The sequence below is a fragment of the Chlamydotis macqueenii genome, chromosome 2 (genome assembly GCF_036417535.1).
Source record: "Chlamydotis macqueenii isolate bChlMac1 chromosome 2, bChlMac1.mat, whole genome shotgun sequence".
Lineage (NCBI taxonomy): Eukaryota > Metazoa > Chordata > Aves > Otidiformes > Otididae > Chlamydotis > Chlamydotis macqueenii.
In genome coordinates this window covers 133,892,953-133,913,318 of record NC_141557.1, presented here as the reverse complement: position 1 = coordinate 133,913,318, position 20,366 = coordinate 133,892,953, and positions in this window count along the sequence as shown.

The following is a 20,366-nucleotide window of genomic DNA, read 5'->3' as shown; positions in this document are numbered from 1 at the left end:
ATAAAATGTTAAGCTCAAGAACAGATATTATTTTAGCTGATAAATATTTATTTCGGAAAAGGACTAAAGGTTAAGTGATAAACAGTAGGATGTTTCTTACTCTTCTGCAAAAACTGGACTGAATACATCAATCTTTACTACTATTATTAAAAATCATGGCTTTAGTGATCATATAAGTAACACACTTAAACTAAATTCTTCTGCATTAGTGTCACTTAAAAGTAGATGTAGAAAAATTCTTCACAGGAGCTTGAAGGATAAGAGATTAAATAGATTATCACTTCCTGGACATCACAAAACTTGAAAAAAGTTAATTGTCATGTCATTGCAGACAAAGAATAAAAAGAATTTGCAGGGAAAAGCAGTGAAAATGACATGGATATATTTCAACACTTTAAATTAATTCTACTTAACACAACTATCAAAACTTAAAATATACCTTAATTGTATGACACTTAACCCAAAGAAAATAGTATATATATATACACATAGAAAATTAAACACATATTACAGGTTTCATATTAAAATTATTATTATAAAGCAGTCCTGCAATTCTCATGCTAGAGGGTACATGCAAGCCTGAGAGCAGATGTGATTCTTCTGTTGCTTTGGTTATGGTCATATGAAGCAATAAAAAAGGTCTGACACTCCTGATACAACAAAATCTGTAGCATGATTGGTTCCCTCAGAAATTAGTATCCTCAAACCAAGAAATTCTCAGTAAAAAAAAAATGCTAAAGTGTATTGCCATTGCAATAATCCACAACTTCTGCTCTTCTCAGCTGCACAGTCAGGAGTATGAATATCTTCACTCCTATGACATACTGGTTTCTCTGAGCTATAAATACTGATATACCCATTCACTATGCCTCTTGCTCAGACTTTTCCTCTGTGCTGAGGTAAGTCCAAGCTAGGTATGACTTTACTCCCCTGGAGAGATGGCAATGCACTCATCAAAGGTAGGACCCTTTCAGAAGTAATTTTGTAGTTAAAATGAATGAGGGTGGTTTTCACTAAAAAAAAAAAATTTGGTTAGAAAACATTGACTTCTCAGAACAAAAATTGTTCACTAACAGAAATTAATTTCAATAAATTTTTATCAACAATATCTCTCAGGTTTACAATGTCACCCCAGCACAGTCGCAAGACTGACTTCAAACCAAACAAAGCTGTGACCTTATGTTGCATCTCTTAACCAGACACAACCAGTATAGTATGCAGTCAGTGCACTTCTGTCTCTACTCTGGCAGATTAATTTTTAATTATTTGTACAAAGTTTAGGTAGGTCCGACATGAGAAAAAGACAAACCTGCCAATGCTAAACTTGCTGACTATGACATTCACGCACCTTATGAATCCTTTCTTCAAATTACCAAAGGAGAGACCTTAACAATCTTTTTTTAACCTTCTTATACCCACATCACAGATGAGTATTTCAACCACTACTTTTTTTTTTTTTCCCCCTGGGGTAGCACTCTCATTATTCCTTCTTTTCCATAAATTTTCAGAAGTCATATGTTCTTCCAAAGTTTAGCAAAGAGAGGGGGAATTCTGCTAATTTTCTTAATTGTTGTCATTATTTCTTTTTCCTTTTCAGCTGAGCATTGGTGGATTCACAGATCATTGGTTCTAGCACATGCACAACCCCTGGCCATAACTCTTAGCCTCTTCACGGTAGCAGATATCTGCTTCCACATAAACTATGTGTCCTAAAGACCCTGTTAGAGGGCACCTGCAAGGAATGCTAAAATTTCTTTGAAAAGATAGTGATAATTCAGATCACTTAGGTTCCTGCTAAAATGGGATCTGATCTGAAAATTTTGAGTTTTGATTTGAACGTCCTAAAGTTCACATCATGTCTCACAGCATACCTGGATTCAAAATCTAATTCCTCTGCAGAAACAGTAGAAAAGAGAACAGTTCTTTTTGAGAACTATTTCTAAAATTTGCAAAATGAATGTCATTGTAATAAATGAGTGACTCATTGGGTAACATACTGTCGGTATCTAGAGATGTATAGATGTACTTACAAGAAAAGAATTTGAGGACACTGTGACCCAGACTCATTTTAGTTTGTAAACAGAGATAAAAGCCGAATTACTATGGACAGGGAGCCTGGGTTCACCATTATCATGTCTAAAAGAGGCAAAATAACTTTACTATTTGCAAAATAATTATATGTAAAGTGAAAAAAAAAAGAGCAAGCATTAATAACAGCATAGTCAGTAAGGTGAAGTAAAATGGTTATTCCCTGCTGCCTGGCATTTATGAGTCTGCATCTGGAGCACTATGTCCGGTTTGGAGCCTTTCCAACACAAAGCAGACAAATAAGAGATTGGCCCATGGAGGGTCATCAGGTTGCTCAGTGTGCTGGAGCACAGGGTGTATGAGGAGAGACTAAAGGATCTGGGTTTGTTTAGCTGCAATAAAAGGTTAATAATCTTACTGCTGTCTTCAACTACGTATTGGGTAGTTATGAAGAACATAAAGCCAAACTCATTTTGGAGAGGCAACAATCATAAAAGAAATTCCGATGAAATATTAAGAAATAAAACTTACCATAAAGGCAGTCAAATACTATAGCAGGTCATCCAGAGACAGCAGAACCTCTGTTATTGGAGATGTTGAAAAGGCAGCAACTCGAACAACCTGATCAAACACTGTAGTTCCCTTTGCTGTGAGTCAGGGGATGGATCAGATTATTTCAGAAGTCCCTTCCAACCTAAATGATCATTTGATTCTGTTACTCATCCTTTAACTGAGGAATGTGTCCTGATATGTCTCAGTATTCTTGGGACTACAACTCCACTCCTGCCTTTGAGTCTTCCTCTGTGTATACCTGAAGACCAGCAAACACATATTTTTCTGTTGGTGCTCAGAAGTGTTTGGCTCAGCTAATAAAAAACAATACTTTTTCTCTTTGAGAAATGTATCCCTTATTTCAGTGTGACCCAGTGTAATGAGTGCACAGGAAACAATAATCCACAAACAATTAGATTGGTCATTTATCTCTTTCTAATATATGTTGGTAATCAATAAAAATTACCAACTAAGCCATTATTTCCAATAACAATGTGTCCACTTTAATTACAAAGAAACTGATAGTGAACAGGATTCATTTAGGGCTGACAAATTAGGATAGACATTCGCTGTATATATTTATTCCCATATATTTTATCACAATGAAGAGTTGTCAAAGGAGATAAGGAGACACTGTAACTGAAGATATTGAATGATTCAGCAATTGTTGTCCATAAAAGTTTATTATGGGCTATAACGTATTTTGTGAAACCTACAGAGACAAAATACCGTCTTTGAAAAAATGCAGCAGATACAGGGCCTGAAATTGGAATCATAACTTTAATTTCCCAGTTATAGACAGTAGGACAGTATGAAGTATTCTGTTAAAAATAAAATACTCTTGGATCTATCTGTAAACCAACAATTTTCAAGACTGGTAATCGTGGCTGTTGAACCAATAGAGATTTAATGTGTGGCAATGGAATAAAAATGAGTTGCTATTACTCAGTTTTTCTGAATTAAACTGCTACTACTCTTTCCAGTGCAAATATGCTGCTATGATATGTTAAAAAACCCCAAAACACAAGAGCCTATCTTAGAAGCCATATATTTCCACACATAAAGTATGCATTCCATACCTAAAAATATTGTCCCAGACTCATTTAGTAAACTATTTCTGTTTGCTTTGCAATAACTGGTTTTTTCTTTGTGTTCGGAAATTACTTTTGAAATAACTGTTTTGATGAAAACAGAATAATATTTCTCCTGCATCTTTAAAACTCTCCATTTAAAGAATAATATCTTTTGAACATGGCTGTTGAGAAGATCCCACACCATGAATTGGAGAAGAATAAAACAACAAAAAAAACCTCAAAGCTCTATGAAATAGTCATATTTGTAGGAATGTGACAAAAACATACGTGAATTGTGCACACTGAGTTTATTTCAGCGGACATGTGGGGAGAGGGAGGTTCTCTCTCTGAAACTGGAGTTCCCCCAAGAACTGGTTAGAAAAAAAAAATGTTTATGGCACAGACTTAAATTGAATAATACAGTGCTTTAACAAAATTATCCAACCTGCAGTCTTCACATGTCCATCTAGCAAAGGGATTGGCCTGTATAAAATACTTTTTTGAGTACCCAGAACAATGATTTGCTTACAAGTTTTTAATCAGTTAATGATTTATAGGAAAGGTAACCAACTAGGTATTTCATTTTAGCTCCAAATAGTTGTTCTTTCGGATACAAACTCCTTACCTCACTTACTTACATTTTTTCCTGATTTCCTCTTTTCCAAAAAAATAATTATGTGATAGCAGGACTCAGCATGGCACCTGGTATATTAAGGGTTAAAAGTATGAGTCATGAAAGCAGAGACTTTTTATGACTGATGTCTTTGATTACTTCTGCCAGACTAGTTGGCCAAACTTGTGAGTTTCTCAGTTTTGTTAGTTCACATCCGGGACTAACTTTTGCAGCACAGAGGCCTTGACCATGGAAACACTTGGTTTATGTTTGACCTGGAGCTGAAGGAAGCCTTCATTATACATTCTGAATAAAAGTGACTACACAAGGCCTTTTCCTTGATCTCACGAAATATTGCAGTGATCAGCATGTCATCTTTTGATATGGAAAAGAAGGTAGCTTTGTGCAGAAGGTCAACTAGAATTGAATACTTATACATTATTCCAAGCAAGCTCAGCTAAGAAAGTTACCAGTTGGGAAAGATCATAGCATTGGAAAATGGCTCACAGCAACTCTGCTTCTAATTTGCCTTAGAAATAGAAATGCAGAAACAATACATAACACATTGGTCTAACAATCAAGAAAAATGTGAATTAATGGGCAGAAAAATCTGACATGAGCCACTGCTTTTAGTCTTAGTGTGGAATTGACTTTCACTTGCAGAGCACCTTTGCAAAAGCCAGGTTTGGATAACAGGTTCAACTTTTAGGTAGAAAAGATCAAATTAACAAATATTTTGCTCACGGAAACAGTATCTATTTACCAGAATTAGGTAAAGAAGTAGTTTTGCATGGATTAAAACAAGGTTTAAACAAAGTTAGGAAAATTGCTCCAAAACAAACAAGTATTCAGCCTTCTAAAATATTTATTATGGCACTACTGATAAATACAGTATATTTGTTTTCTCCCCCTGCTACAAATCATCTGTTAGTGTGGACCTGAGCTAGTTCATAAAATCCTTAGCATACCAGAGATTCCATATGAATACACAGTACTGACAGGTAAATAAACATCAACTGCTTTAAATGTATTTCTTATTCTACTTCCTACAGGTTTGTGCCATTTGTATTGATTTTTTCCAGACAAAGTAATAACCACCGCATAAAATTGCTCTCCAGTGTACTACTTTTTTTCATTTACAAGAGTCTGAAATATTTTTCCTGGTGACTTAAAATGTTTACACAACAAGAATGAATCCATTTTGTCAGATCTTTAGTAATGCAGAATGTTGGATACAAAGGGGTCTTTTGTCTATAAATATCTGCAAACCAGCTCAGTCAATAGAATTTAAACTCACACATAAACCTTGGACAAAACAGGAGTAGTTTAGAAGGGTTGTGAAAGATAAGCATTTTAAAAATTTCAGAACTGAGTAGACCATTCTGCTAACTACTCCCCATCTAAAAGAATCATAGAATCATAGAATCATAGAATCATAGAATGGTTAGAGTTGGAAGGGACCTTCAAAGGTCATCCAGTCCAACCCCCCTGCAAGGAGCAGGGACATCTCCGACTAGATCAGGTTGTTCAGAGCCTCATCCAGCCTGGCCTTGAACGTTTCCAGGGATGGGGCATCCACCACCTCTCTGGGCAACCTGTTCCAGTGTTCTACAACTCTCATTGTAAAAAATTTTTTCCTAATATCCAATCTAAATCTACCTCCCTCTATTTTAAAACCATTACTACTCGTCCTATCACAACAGGCCCTGCTGAACAGCCTCTCCCCATCTTTCTTGTAAGCCCCCTTGATGTACTGGAAGACTGCTATAAGGTCTCCCCGGAGCCTTCTCTTCTTCAGGTGGAACAGCCCCAACTCTCTCAGCCTGTCCTCGTAGGGGAGGCGCTCCAGCCCTCTGATCATCTTTGTGGCCCTCCTCTGGACCTTCTCCAGCTGGTCCATGTCCTTCTTATGTTGAGGGCTCCAGAACTGGATACAGTACTCCAGGTGGGGTCTCACCAGGGCAGAGTAGAGGGGGAGAATCACTTCCCTCGACCTGCTGGCCAAGCTCCTCTTGATGCAGCTCAGGATGCAACTCTGGGCTGCAAGTGCACATTGCCGGTTCATGTTGAGTTTCTCATCCACCAGCACTCCCAACTTCCTTCTCCACAGGGCTGCTCTCGATCCATTCCCCGCCCAGCCTGTATTTGTGTCTGAGATTGCCATGACCCAGGTGCAGGACCTTGCACTTGGCCTGGTTGAACTTCATGAGGTTGGCACAGGCCCATCTCTGCAGCCTGTCAAGGTCCCTCTGGATGGCATCCCTCCCTTCCAGTGTGTCGACGGCACCACACAGCTTGGTGTCGTTGGCGAACTTGCTGAGGGTACACTCTATCCCACTGTCCATGTCACTGACAAAGATGTTGAACAGGGCCAGGCCCAACATAGAGCCCTGAGGGACGCCACTCGTGACCGGTAGCAAGACTTGGCCTCCTGAAGGATCACAACTGAAATTGTGCCCACGACATAACCTTTATTTAAAAAAAAAAATCTTTAAAATAAGTGGAGTTTTTTAAAGTTTAGAAGAATGTAAACATTTTAACAATTTAAATTAATTAAAATTTTAAATGGACATAAATGGTCCATGTAATTTAACAGTCCATTAAAATAGTTTAAATATTTATGTCCATATAGGACGTAAAATAGTCTCACATATCCAACATTAATATGCCTCTGTTCACACACAATTGTATATGCAATTGCAAGTTATTTTTTGTGCTGAGGCCCAAGGATTTTTTTTTCCTTTTTGTCTTTCTTGCATTCTGAAAATCATACAGTAACTCTAAAACTATGTGTCGTGGGGTTTGTTTGTTTGTTTGTTTGTTTGTTTTCACTGAGCTACTTGGCTTATATAGTTAGGAGCAGATCTTACGCTTACTAAGGCTGATTTTTGTCATTTGATCTAAACACAATAATCTTCTATTCTGCTTAGGAGTATACACAAGTTTCCCTAATCAGCACAATCTTTCAGCACTGTTCTGTGGCTCTAGCAAATCTGATATTTTTTTCTCTACCAAACCCACTACAGCAGCTGATCTATGAGGATCAAGAGGGTGTAGCAAATCTTCCGTGATCTGCAGTAGCTAGACTCTGGATATCAATATGGCTCAAAGTCTGGAAAATCATAGAGAAAGGATATTGATTTAATGTCATGCAGGCATACCCTTATAGCAGACTGTCGTAGTATACCAGAACACAGACATGCAAAGACCAGATACTATGTCTGAATTCCCCACTGTTTTAGGGTTTTAGACTTTAATAACAGATAAAACTGTTAATCACTTATACCTTCAACCCCTTAATGGTAGATATTCAGAAAAAGACAGTTACATATTTAATTCCTAATCCTTTCAGATGCTCAAGTGATTTCAATTTATAGAACTGGACTTGCTTGTATAAAATAAGGTACAGAAGAAAGTGATATGCAATTAATAAATTGAAAATGCATTGCCACCAATGGATATGCATTTCTCTTGCAGGAGAGGCATTACCTTACAGGTATTTTTCTATCCTTCCCTTTAACCACTTTAGAGTTAAACTAAGAAACAGAGACTGAACTTCAGTTTGTTGTTTGGTTTTTTTTAAGAACATCAGATTCAACATTATCTCATTAATGGGGAAAATGCCTTGAAGTGATCAAATTTCAGCAAAAGTGCCCTAGAAGCAGACACACCTATATGCTTATGTTGCTGCTGCTAAGCAACAAGAACAACATCCCAACACAAGTAGATTCTCATTTAAAGAACCAATGCTAATTTCGTTACTGTTTTGGAAAGAGAAAGGAAATTAGTGCAAAGTGAAAAAAAAAAAGGCTCTTTTATTTCTTCTACTGCTTTTTTGATTAGAAAGTATGACTTTTATTAGCAGCTAGTCTGAGTGAAAGGGAATAAAAATTTCCTGCTGTTACTAGCCGCATGGAACAGAAGTTCGCATGATGATTAGTACAATGAAGTCTAAATCAGTGACCAAGCTGAGGTATTCCTACTGTCAATAAAATTGTGACTTTATTAATCAGCATGCATTTCCCCTTTTTCAATTTGAACTCTTAAGTTGTTCCTCTGATTAGATCCTGCAAAGTAAGGCTTTGTGTACAAACCTTGGTTACCTCTTGGTGAGACGAGACAACCTGTTCGCTGCAGAAATGCAAGTGTGAACTTCCACCAAAGAGTTTCATGATTCTTTTAAGACAATCAAAGTTTATGTAGAAGTTTAAATGCAAAGAAAAAGAGAAAGCAAATGCCCAATTCAAAATATAGCAATATTCAAGACAGCAATCACTGCATTGCTCTAAGGCTGGCTTTTCCCATACTGAGATTATAATTTTATGACTGATCTCACATCCTGATATAAGCAAAATACTTTTAGTTTGCTGAGTTTCAGTCACAAACTATGTCAGTGTAAACATCCCTGCCCTTTAGAAATGCTCCTTAGGTTTTTAAGATTTCTGCCCTATGTATTTTTGAAAGCAATTGGCACAGATTTAATATTTGGAGTTCTAATATCTGCTTGATTTCTGCTGTAAATTGATAATCTCTAAAACAAACGCATACAACATCCTACAGCACTGGCATGGTACACAAAGGCTATAAGAGTTGTTTTGTTGTTAGACTGGAGAAAAACATAAGTAACAAAATGCTACATGCCTTAAAGATAAATGCCTGGTTTGCCACACGGTAAGTACCACTGCAGAGCAGACAGCAAAATAACAAACACCTGTCAACTGCCTGGATATCAAAAGCTAATGGATGTCCCCTGATTGCTGATAAATTCAAAGATGGATTGGACTCTCTCTGGCGGCTTTTACAAGACAAGTGAGAAATAAATTCTTCTGAGGTGCATTATTCCAAAATACTTTGATATGGAAGTAATATTAGACAAGCTAATTGTAGTTGCAAGGTCAGAGTGCTGAAAGTACAACTTGCAATTCAGCTACCTGTCTGGAAGAGAATATGTAAACCATTGCACAAAAGTAATCTGTTCTTTGATAAAAGATGTTTTAAAGAAATTTACTTCCAAAACTGGAAGCAAAACCAGAGGTAGGCTATACCAGGCCCCTGGTTCCTACTGACAGGACCAGGTCAAATTTGTTTCTTGCCTTGATTTCATTGTCAGGAGCAGCTGAGAGAGATGTATGCCCAACATATTCCATTTGGGATTAGAAGAAATATCTTTAAAGCAACTTGGAAGCAGCACTTGCAACTAATGAGGAGATGCATCTGGACTGTATCTTACTGGCCTACTGACCTTCAGATCCTGCTTGTGTGATATCTAAGAGACCTGAGATAGAAAAAAAGCCTAAACATTAGTGAGAAGTGTTGGGACAAAGGAGGAGGCAGAAAGTATTTTTTTATTAGCATGAAACAAAATGAAGAAAAGAGAAACACCACATGAAAATGTACAGGATACCTTGTGAGTCATTGCCTGAGACCAAGGAAGAACAGACATTCTTACCAACTTGGACAAGAGATGAAGAGGCAAAGGTAATGCAACTCTAAATTTCCTTTACTAATATCTCAATTACAGTCCTTTATTTCATGTAATAAATTAGACAGCTTCGTATGTCTTTAAATTATAATATGATTTAATGGCACTACCTGGTTTTGTAGAAAATGCAATGGATATGTGTATTCTTGGAAACAAAGGATGATTTTTACTACACTGATTCCCTAAAGGCACAATCTTTTTCATATATGTGATTCAGTAAGATTCACACATGACACTGTCAATGTACACTTGATTTTCTATGCTATAATACATCTAAACTTTTTCTTAGTGTAACAGAGCACTAGTTCTATTTGATCTGTGTGTTATAATTCATGCAAGCTCCAAAACAAACATCCATTTTTATTTTAATATATAAGGATGTGTTGAGATCTTCCTAGTAAAAGATGTTATTTTCAGTATATCCAATTTGTTGTCTAATCTGTGTATATAGCTCCCATTGCCACAAGAATCTAAACTGACTACAAAATTACAGCGTTACTGCCTTTGTAAGCCCTTCTGTGTGAGACAGCAATGCCTTCACCACATTTAATAGATAGATAGACTGCGATTCAGAGCACCAAAGATGAAATGAGCTCAATTCCTGCTAAAACTAGAGGAATGCTGCCTTGATAATTTGAAGATCTTTACCAGAGAGACCTGTGACAATATTCGCAAAGGATTATAGGCATGGTGACATTAAACATCCAAAGTGATTGTTAGTTACCTGACCAAAGAGGCACCTGGAAAACTAAACACTGCAATATCACTCCTTCTCAGGGTTTGTCTGAGTTTTGTGGATTTCAGTTCTATAAACTGAAATAATTTGAGTCTGCTTCATAGAGAATGTGAGACCAGCTGGCAAGATTTTTATTTATATGTGTTCTGACTAAACTATGACAATATGGGAAGAAGCACATACCTGAAAATCATCTGAGTATCTTTGGGAACCTCAGATTCCCAATAGGATGTTGTCCTGTTGTCAAGACACAATGTGGGTGCTGTACAGACAGAACCTGCAGTTAATAAAATAAATGTGTTGGTCTGACAAATTCAAATTAATAAAAGACATAATCTCATAACTTCTGAGATGATCTGAGAGTCTCTAAAGTTTTCTGCTTATAAAACGATCTTCCTCCCATTGAGTTGTGATAGTGAATGTAGATGTGTGATTAACAAAATATTGTTTAGAATCTGAGTGGAGAAGAGTCTACTTTTAAAGGCTTATTTGCAACTACTCCACCACTTTTGCTTCTCAAAAAATTAGTTTTATTCCCATGAGCTAAACAAATCGAATGAAAAACTAAGATTTTTTTTTTCTTTCTTTCTTAGCTACACTGAGAAAGAAATATAAGGTAATGTTTTGCTGTGGGGATTTTTCCTACCTTATTTTTAATTCATTGAGAACTTAAGGTACAGGTGACCTTTCTAAGCTCTGAAGGGAAATAAGCATGAGTGTTATAAGGAGATGTCTCAACCCTACCTCAGGCTACACTTAGTAGAGCCTGATGGTCTGACCCATGTAGACTTCTTCCTGAGATATCTGCCAGGTATGTCAAGCTTAAATTAAGTAATTAAGAAAAGAACAGAAGATGAATGAGCTGACAAAGGCAGATGCTAACCCAAGGTAAGACTCGACTCTGTCTAGAAGAAAAGGCTTTCAGTACTTTGAGAACTACTATGTTCCTGAAAGGGAGAGAAGGTTCATAAAAACTTCTCAGCAGGATGGAAATCTCAGTCATAAGTTCACCATCTTCTAAGTTCTGTTCAACCCCTTTGTCAGAGAAGAGACTGTTCAGGGTTCACCTTAAGGGACCTGAAGATCAACTGGCAATTAATTCATTCTCCACTTGGAGTGTGCAAACCATTTATGATAAAGGAGTAGGGAATGATTCATCAGGTTCCTTGAAGAGCAAGGATGAAAGGGGATTGGACATATATGTCTTTGTCCCTTTGGATGTGATTCACTTTAAATCACAGGTTTTATAAGCCAATTGCCTCCCCAGGGTTGCTAACCAGAAAGGAAGTCATAGCTTGTTAGCGAAAAACACTTAGAAAGACATCTCCAGACTTTATTTTTACTGTTACATAGACAAATAAAGCTCTGTTTTCATCTGAGGCTTGCTTTGTTTCCTGCTCCTGCTAGTTTTTCTTTTTTGGACACAATTCATACAGTGGAGTACACTGAGAAATATATTTTCTAAGAAAAATTTACAAAGACTCCAGTGCCATTGATGACAGAGACTGGCATGAAAAAAGTAAATGAGGATAGTAAACATTACAGAAATTGTTAATTTACTCAAAGTTATTGATAAGTGATGAGTGTCAGATGACAAACTCATCCAGGCAGCTGTGGATAGGATGCACTTCAGGTAATATTAGACAGAAAAAAATTAGGTATGTACTGTAAGATGAGCTCTCTCGCTACCTTGCAGGATCAACAGAGAGATATGGTTATTCTTAGACTGCAAAATTATTTTGGATTGCATATTTCATGCTTTGATGGATGAAGTGAGACAAGATGAATCTTGCCCTGAATCACCAGAAAAAAAAAAATCACTCTAAAAAATGTTGCTTTCATTCAGAGCTTCAGACACCATCAGTATCAATAGCAATGCATAGTCAAAAAGACCTACATCTGCTATTTTCATAATTGTTTTTTATCCCTAAGAAACTGAGGCTCAGAAATATATCGCCCTCTTTATTTTCAGACTATGATGAAGCAGTGATGTAAGGCAAACAAACAAATACCGGTCATTGTGTGTGATGGAAGAAGTTTTCCTTCAGCTTCAGATTTCAAGTAGCAATACATGTGCAGAAGAATAGGACAATCTTGTGTAATCCCCAAAACTGCTTATTTAGACTTACGGGAGGTGTGTAGTGCTTTGACAGTACCTCTTGCAGCACCAAAGCACTTGCTTTAGCATCATGCTTTCCATTTGCATAGATGCTTCAGAAAGAGAAGGGAATCTCTGTCAGCTATTCCTGTATGGTTTTTTTTTTTGGCTCAATATCTATATATCACTCAGTGGTGTTGTTTATATGTGTAGTTCTATACTTGTTAAAACTATTTGTCTACTGCATATTGTATTTATACACTTTTTTTTTTTTTCCTGTACAGTGCAGCTTCAGTAGCTGGCTTAATAATACATGCTGCACATAATTCTGTGTGATTAGAAGGGTTGATTGAGCTAAAATATCTGTAAAACATATAGTATCAAGAAAATGTTTCCATTAGTATGTCATGGCAAAATGTATATGTTTCTGTTATATAAAAATCCTTTTGACCTAAAAATATCGCTCTACAAGCAGATATGCATAAAGTAGAAGCTCTGGGAAGACATCACATCAGTTTAGCAACAATGATATAGCCTTAAGCATTCAAGTTAAGAAAAAACATACATACTAGGACATCACAATTTAAAGAGATGTCTGAAGTGGTATCTGAAATGGGCTTGTCCTATTATCCTAATTACAGTACTTTAATTTTTGCACACTGGAATCTTTGAAAAGTCTATTTAATGGAGCTTATGGGAAATTTCACTTTTATTCCCAAGAAATTTCAAAATTTGTTTGTTATTGTTGCTTTCTGAAGTAGAAGGAAAAGCTGAAAATTCCATAGAAATATTTTTAATGCAATTCTGGAATTATTTAGAGAGTTCAGTTTGGAAGTGTAGGTTAATTTCATATTTTTAATATGAATCAGCAACATGCTTCTGTAGCAAAGAAGCCAAACTGTGCATTAGCAAGAGTGTAGCCATCAGGCCAAACAAACTAATTATTCCTCTCTACTTAACACTCATGAGACCTCATCAAGTACTGTGTTCATTCTTGGGCTCCATGGCACAAAAATGGCATGGATAGACTGGAGAAAGCCTAGCAGAGAAGCATTAAGATGGTTTCAGGGCTAGAGCTTGTGGCATTGTTCTGGTTTTGTTTAGTGGGGGGGGGGTGCTAAGGTGGTAGCTTCTGTAGGAAAATGCTAAAAGTTGCTGCCCTTTGTTCAGTGGACTCAGCCGGGCCTAGAGCGGACCCGCTGCTGGCCAAGGCCAAGCCAATTGGTAATAGAATATTCTGTGATAACGTCTCTGCGATAACATGTTTAAGAAGGGAAAAACAGAATTTTTCTTGTGAGGAGAGGTGATGTGAAGAAGCTGAGCAGGGGCAGAGAGTGGCAGGCACGAGCCTTGTGGGCCTTGCAGGCCTCACCCTCTGGCCTCCCACTGGGCCTGGCCTGGCTGCAAGAAGTGGAAAGGAGATGAGATGGATGATGTAAAGAGATTCTGAGAGGCTTCTGCCTGCCAGCCTGTTGTGAAGAATTTTTTTTGTGAGAGGAACGGCTGCAGATGCCAAGGTCAGTGAAGAAGGAGGGGGAGGAGTAATGCGGCTCTTGGCCAAGATTCCCCTGCAGCCTGTGGTGCAGCCCATGGTGGAGCAGGTTGTCCCCCTGCAGCCCATGGAGGTCCATGGAGGAACAGAGATCCACCTGCAGCCCGTGGAGGACCCCACAGTGGGGCAGGTGGATGCCTGAAGGCGGCTGTGGCCTGTGGAGGGCCCGCTGGGGCAGTCATTCTGGAGAGACTGCATTCCGTGGAAGAGATGACCCATGCAGAAGCAGTTTCACAAAGGACTGTGGTATATGGGTGGGATTCCACAATGGAGCAGGAGAGGAATGTGAGGAGTTCTTCCCTCAACAATGAAGCAGCAGCGTGAAACAACGCATGATGAACTGACCGCAACCCCCATTCCCTCTTCCCACCCTGTGCCGCTCAGGGTGGGGGGAAGGTGGTAGAGATAATGTTAAGCCTGGGAAGAGGGAGGGGTGGGGCAAAGTTATCTTGTTCTCTGTCTCATTATCCTGCTGGTTTTAGTAATAAATGAATAGTTTTCCCCAAGTCAAGTCTGTTTTGCCCATAACAGTAACTTTAAGGATTTCTCCCTGTCCTTATCTTAAACCTCGAGCCTTTTTTCTTATATCATCTCCCCCTATTCTCTCGGAGGGTGGGGGGAGTGAGAGAGAGACTGTGTAGTTGGGTCCCAATCGGGGCTGAACTACAACAGGCATACAAGCTGAGAGAATAGGTTCTGTTCAGTCTTAAAAACAGGAGAGTCAGGGAATATATTATTGCCGTTAGCATTTCGCTGATGGGAAGATGCAGAGGAAACAGAGGTCAGAAGAACGTGAGACAATGGACACAACTTGGAATATGGGAAACTCTGACTTGATAAGGAAAAAAGTATTTGCTATGAACATAGTAAAACACTGGACTAGTTGCTCAGAAAGCTATGAAGTCTCCATTCTTGGAGACACATAAAATTTCACTTGAAAAGGTCCTGAGCAACTTGCCCTAACTAGAGCTGCTCTGAGCAGGAAGTTGGACTAGATGACCTCTGAAAGTCCCTTTCAACCTACATGATTCAATGGCTCTAGGATTCTATAGAATACCCTGTATAAATTCTTCTAATATATTATTGTTAATATTTTAACAAAAACGGGGGGGTGGGGGGGGGGCAGAGAGGGGGAGATTAAACAGGCAATTTCTGTAAATTGAAGCCGTGCAACATTATTGTCCAGGTTTCTCACTTTGTTCAGCAGTATTTTGGTTGTTAAAATTCCTCACCAAAACAGCACAGTATTATTAAGTGTTTCAATTTCAGCAACTCTATGTTGTTTTAACGGAAAGTTTTGAAACACCCATTATGAGTGAGCTTTTGTTGCATGGCTATATTGCTGAAGAATAGTATTAACTTACTGGACATGACCTTGAATTTGGGCAGCACAGAATCCCTCTGTTCCTGGAGGAATGCCAGCTCAGCCAGACAGGTCTGCTGGTTAACATATGGGCAAAGCCAAAGCCCTGTCTCTTTTGAAGCCTCTTGGGCGCGGAGGCAGAGACACAGCAGCTCCTCATCATTCTCCTAGTGTAGTCAGGGATATACCACAGGTTTAAGCAAAGCAGGCAACGGGATGCTTTGTAACTTCTCCCACACACACCCCTCCCTCCTTTAAGAGAATCACTGTTGAGGCAGGTTAACCCTCTAGCTCATCAAGGGAGGTATGGAGATGAGAAAGGCATTACTACCCTAGCAATAGAAAGTAGTTATTCTGTGTTTGCTGGAAAGCATGGCTTTAGAGAGAAGTTCTTGTAGCTCATGTACTTGGATTTGGACTCTAGAAACCTCAGTTAAATAATCCAGGTGAGATTTGCTGCAGTTTCCATAAAATTCTGTCTTGTTGAAGATACCCAAGGCAGCTCTAAATTAGTTTTTCCACATCTCTTCAGTAGACAGCTTTCACTTCCCAAACTAGCTTTCTTTTATGAAATATATTTCTTTAGTAATGCATTTCCCACTGCATAAAGGAGGATGCAGAGTGTGATGGAGCAGAGAAACATCTATGAAGTTTGTTATACAGTAGAACGGTGTAGTCCTGTGTTGGGACTGGTGGAGGAGGGTTCATATCTGCTCTGCTTTAATCTTTATTCCTGAACAAATGTTCACACCTACCTAAGCAAAGTCTATACAGCAGAAGATTTAAGGAGTCCAGGAAAGTCTGAATGAGGAGTAGCCCTCCTTTGAATTACACATAAGGAATCTTCAGAGTGGCAACTCTGCAGGTGAGACAGCTTAGCTTTGTATGCTCTGTAATTTAGAAAAATTTCAAAAACAACAGTTGTGCAGGCATCCAAAAGCAGGCTGGAACTGGGAATCAGTCCACAATATAGGACCCCATGCCAGCATTGCAGTCAGCCTGATGTGGGTTGAACTATTTAGAGTGATGTAGCCAAGAGTGTAAGTCCATTGCTAGCCCTTTCCATAGTGTGAGCTCACTAGGGAAGCCTTTCAGATTTTTCAGGGGAAAAATCATTTAAATATTTAATTATATTTGACATTTTCACACTTCTGAGTGTCTGAAGTAGTTCCTTGACATTACTACATGACAGTTTGTTCCTACTCTTTAAAAATTCTCTCTCAAACAAGGTGCCTTTAAGATGACATACACTGGTTTGCTTGCATTCAGTTTTTACTAAGGAATTTCTCTGATTTTTTGCACTTGCTAGAAACTCAACAGTGTTGGTTTATTGCTGTTTGTTTTTAAGTCATAACACATTTGATGTTTTCAGAATTATTTTAAAATTGGTTTGGTACCCAAGCTGCTGTGCAGATAAATCAGTAGTTGCAGTGCACGGGTCATAGCACTTTTCTTGAACCATAAAAAAGGGATTTTAACCAAGAGTGCTAAACAGCACAAGCCATTTATTCTGTGTTCACAGCACAGTTGAAAGAAACGTGACTGTGTTACCTAATAACTAAATGCCAGAAAGCAAGATTTATTCTAGACTGTTGACAATAGAATCATGACTTGATTATGCTGGTTTTAAAGGATATTAAAGCATTTTTGAGGGAGAAAAAGGTGAACGGCAAGATCATAATATGTCTTGAATTTCAAAATGCTAACACTATTTATGACAGACTGTGAGGAAGAATCATTAGATCCAGGTTTGCTAATAGATTTTCTATTTTCATATAAAGGCTTTGCAAGCTTGATTTCTGCCTTGTCCTGTTTAAACTGAGATCTATATTCAGAATTTCTACTATCCTGGGCAGCCAGTCTTCAACTTATTACTGGAGAGATGTAGTAATGATGTTTAAATTAGATATTTACCACAAGAGGACTATGCAGTTTAGACACCAAGATCCACCTGCCTTAGATTGTAGGTTGTTGATAATGTATAGAAGGATGCCCAACATAGCCCATTTGGTCCCCTAGTGCCACCCCAAGACCAGTCAGATTTATAGATCAGCTGTGGGATGCATTCCAGAATGGTCCAACCTTCAGACGCTACATCAGTTTTGGAAGCAGCCTGTGCAATGTAAATGAAGGAAGATGGCTCAGAGATCAAGCCTACTATTCTCTCTGGGTGGGACTTACAAAGTGCAGGACAGATGTTGTCCATGTAGTGTGGTTGTGAGGGCAGAATAGCACTAAAATCCAATATCTGCTAAGGGTTATGCTGAAACTGCCTGTTATTGGCACCTTGTTTAATCAGTAGAGCTACTCTCATACCTTCCTCGTCCATCTTGCTTTGCTCTCCAGAGAATTAATAGAATGGTCACTGCTAGTGCTAATTGCAACTGTGGGAAGAGCCTGGCCATGACCATAGGTTCAGGCCCAGGATTAAGCGCAGGGTGCAAGCCCACAGTGCTTCTGCTTCTCCCAGGGGCTGTACAGAAATAGACTGTATTACAAAGCTTTCTACTGACTTCTCTCTATAAGACATGTCAAGTTGAGCAAGTGTAAGAGTTTCCTTAAGTTCATACAATCAGAGTACGATCTAGCCACTGTGATCCTAAAAATTTGGTCAGACCTGAAGATCCCCTGAATAAGTACTTTCAATAATCAGCATACCAACTATGCCTGAAAAACTGCATTTGCAGCACGACAGTAAATGAGATACCAATAGACAGTTACCGAGATCACGTTCCTGAAGACCTGAAGAAATGTCATCCATGGGATATGCTCAGTAAATGAGCTGCTTTCAGTTCCTTCTCCATTCAAGCTGAGACAAGCAGTCCCTGTGTGCTGGTTTCAGCTAGGATGGAGTTAATTCTTGTCTCAGTAGCTGATGTGTTTTGTATTTTATAAGTGAAGAATATTGATAAACACACTGGTGTTGTTAGCTGTTGCTAAAGAGACCAAGGTCACTATCTGTCTTCCCAGGTTTCGCTAATGTGCAGGTACAGTAAGCTGGGAGTAATATAGCCAGAATAGTTGACCCAAACTGGCCAAATGCCCAAAGAGAGCATTCCATACCATAAACATTACACTCAGTACTTAAGCTGGGGGGGTGAACTGGTTAGCTGTCTCTTTTTTTCCCTCTCTCACTGTTTGGAATTGTTCCAGGATTGTTTATGGTTGTATGATCACTGCTTGGGACAGGCAGTCATTGGGTCATCAGATGGTGAGAAATTGTGTGTCATTAGTTGGTTTTGTTTGTTGATTGCTTTGGGTTTTTTAAAATTATCATTCTTACTATTTTTTCTATTAGTATTATTGTCATTATTTTATTTATATATATAAAATTTTATTTCCTATCCTAGTAAACTGCCTTTATCTCAACCCATGAATTTTCTTTCCCCTGTCCCCTGGGGAGGGGGCGGGTGATTGCTGACTGTACTCGATTACTGACTGTAGCTAAACCAGGACACCCTAGATAACGTCTTACCTCTCCTCCTTCTCCCTGCTTTCTCCCCCACCTATCCCAACAATTTGATCTACTAATTATCTGTAAAGAACCCAGATCTGTGATTCTCTGTAAGGAATCCAGATAACTGTTTATTTCCTGTGCAAGCAAAGTACTTGTCAAGAAATACTTGTCAAGAAATACTTGTCAAGAATTGCTTAGAAGACAGGAGAAAAAAAAAACATAAGTAAAGAAATCAATGTAAAAACAAAACAAGACAAAGGCAAACATACATAATGTGAAAACAATACAAAAATGGCCAGAAGTGTTTATCCTATAAAGAGAGTAAAAAATACACTGTAATAACACACAGAGATTACAGAAAGGAAAAAAAAATGAAAATCAGTGGGCATCTGAAGTCCAGTGGACTAAATTTTGAGATAATAGTCCTTAAACTATTCTGGAGATGACTTTTAGTATTTTGGCCTTTGCATGCTGTTTCTGGTATATTCCAGCAGATTTTTCATATATATGTATGCATGTATATTTATATATATATATAATATATAAATACACACACATATATAAAAAATACATAAATATCCATAAATGTGTATACATGTACACAGATATATGTATATCTATATATCTGTGTATATATATTCTGTAACTGGGGATAATCACTGTTGCACTTGTCACACTGAAGTAGCTTGAATCAAGTTAACCTCAGTTTGAAAAATAGGAAACCACAGATTCCAGATACTAGTTTAAAGGGATTGAACAGGAGAAATTCTGCAGTGTCATCGCCCTTGTCATCCTGAACAGATAAATTTCACCCAATTTGCATGTCCAAACTTGCTGTCTTCTCACACGTGATTACATAGAAAACATGCTCTGAAGACGGGTATTTTCAAGGAAGGCGAGCCATTAATTGAATACAGTATTGCTGCACATCTTCTGAGCAAAAGGGGCTCTGATGTGGGGCTGCAAGACGAGGGGACAAGAGAAGCAGAAGCAACAGGGAACAGCTGAGGTGGAAGAGTGATTTTAATTTCTTGAGGATTAAGCTCACTGCCAGCCAACTTACACCACAACTATCTTTCTACTCCACACCACTCTGCTCCGTCTGCTTCTGCTCTCTGACTAGTTACCACTTTTTTCATACTATTTTTTTTCCACATCCTTTATTAATCTGGAACTGTAAAGAACTGTTTTTCTATACAGTTTTAAAATATTGCTGTATAGTATTTGTTTAAGGGGGAACCCAAAAAGACTGCCAAAAGTTCTTCTGAAAATAAGCATGTGTAACATCTCTCTGTGTAAATGATATGCAGGGTCATGAATTCTGAGTGATCAGAACATCAGGTGAGGAAAAGGTATCAGAATCAGTTATTCTTCAGAAGAATAACTGTCCTTTAGAGGTCAGCCTGGGAAAA